This window comes from Alexandromys fortis, unplaced genomic scaffold, assembly GCF_014885135.2.
Source record: "Alexandromys fortis isolate MF-2015 unplaced genomic scaffold, M_Fortis_MF-2015_v1.1 scaffold_14, whole genome shotgun sequence".
Lineage (NCBI taxonomy): Eukaryota > Metazoa > Chordata > Mammalia > Rodentia > Cricetidae > Alexandromys > Alexandromys fortis.
In genome coordinates, this window is record NW_026067910.1 from 5,335,600 (window position 1) to 5,337,912 (window position 2,313).

Below are 2,313 nucleotides of genomic sequence, written 5' to 3' on the forward strand. Positions count from 1 at the left end.
AAAAACAATGGTTGAGGATATTGTTCAGTGGTAGAGCACTTACTTAGCAGGAGGAAAGTCCTGAGTTCAATTATTTTTTTCTTTCTTTTTCACATTTTACTTATTTATTTATGTATCTATTAATTTATTATATACCAATCTCAGTTTCCCTTCCCTACTTTCTTCTTACTCCCCCTCTCCCTTTACCCCACCACCCATCTGCTCCTCAGATAGGGTAAGGTCTTCCTTGGAAAGTCAACTAAATCTTTCCCATTACCTTGTTGAGGAAGCACCAAGGCCTTTCCCTATGCCTAGGCTGAACAAGGTATTTCTCCATAGAGAATGGGCTCCACAAAGTCAGTTCATGCATTAGAGCTAGAGCCTGGTCCCACTGCCAGTGACTGCATATACTTTCCAGGCTACACCATTGTCAGCTGTAGTCAGGGGGCCTAGTTCAGTCCTATGCAAGTTCCCCGTTTGTCAGTCTGGAGTCAGTTATCTCCCACTAGCTTGGGTCAGCTGATTCTGTAGTTTTCCCCATCTTGGTCTTCACCCCTTTGTTCATATTATTCGTCCTCCCTTACTCCAATTGGGCTCCAGGAGTTCGGCCCAGTGGTTAATTGTGGATCTCTGCATCTTCTTCCATCTGTTTCCAGAAGAGGGTTCTAGCTTCTCTGGAGTTGTAGACTGTAGGATGGCTATCTTTTGCTTTATGTCTGGTATCTACTTGTGAGTGAGTACATAGTATATTTGTCTTTCTGGGTCTGGTTTACCTTACTCAGGATGCTTTTTTTCTAGTTTCATCCATTTGTCTGCAAATTTAAAGATTTTTTTTCTTCTGAGTAGTATTCCATTGTGTAAATGTACTACATTTTCTTTATCCATTCTTCGGTTGAGGGGCATCTAGGTTATTTCCAGGTACTGATTATTTCGAATAATGCTACTGTGAACACAGTTGAGCAAATGTTCTTGTGGTGTGAGTGTGTGTCTTTGTGTATATCCCAAAAGTAGTATTGCTGGATCTTGAAGTAGACTGATTCTTAATTTTCTAAGAAATTTCCATACTGATTTCCACAGCAGCTGAGCAAGTTTGCACTTCTATTGGGTGCCAATTGTTGCAGGGAGGAGGGTCCTTTTTTTGTGCCAGCTGTCCAGCTAGCTTAGCCCTGAAATAACCACACAGAAATTGTATTAATTAAATCACTGCTTGGCCCATTAGCTCTAGTTTCTTATTGGCTAATTCTTACATCTTAATTTAACCCATTTCTATTAATCTGTGTATCACCACATGACAGTGGCTTACCAAAATGTATTCAACACATCTCTCTCTAGCGGTTACATGGTGTCTCTCGCCTACTCCACTTTTCTTCCTCCCAATATTCAGTTGTATTTTCCCTGCCTACCTAAGTTCTGCCCTATCAACTAGGCCAAGGTAGTTTCTTTATTCATTAACCAATGAAAGCAACACATGGACAGAGGGACCTCCTACATACACTTCCACAATTAATGGAGGAGTACTCCTCTTACTCCACATTCTCTCCAGCATAAACTTTCATCAGTGTTTTTGATCTAAGCCATCCTGACAGGTGTAAGATGGTATCTCAGAGTTGTTTTAATTTTCATTTCCCTGATGACTAAGATGTTGAACATTTTCTTAAGTGGCTTTTGGCCACTTGAGATTCTTCTATTGAGAGTTCTTTGTTTAGGTCTGTACCTCATTTTTTATTGGATTATTTGCTAATTTGATGTCTAGTTTCTTGAGTTCTTTATATATTTTGGAGATCAGTCCTCTATCATATGTGGGGTTGGTGAAGATCTTTTCCCATTCTCTAGGCAGATGTTTTTTTTTTCTGTTTTTTTTTTTTTTTTATTGAGAAAAGGAAAAAAGTTTCCACCTCCTCCCAGCCTCCCATTTCCCTCCCCCTTCTCCCACCCGTCTCCCCCTCCCCCCACTCCTCTCCCCCTCCCTCTCCAGTCCAAAGAGCAGTCAGGGTTCCCTGCTTTGTGGAAAGTCCAAGGTCCTCCCCCCTCTGTCCATGTCTAGGAAGGTGAACATCCAAACTGGCTAGGCTCCCACCAAGCCGGAACATGAAGTAGGATCAAAACCCCGTGCCATTGTCCTTGGCTTCTCTTCAGCCCTCATTGTTCGCCATGATCAGAGAGTCCGGTTTTATCCCATGCTTTTTCAGTCCCAGTCCAGCTGGCCTTGGTGAGCTCCCAATAGATCAGTGGTCCTGACATCCTTGCTCATGTTCTCCCTCCATCCGCTCCTCATTGGGACCTTGGGAGCTCAGTCCAGTGCTCCAGTGTGGGTCTCTGTCTCTATCTCTATCC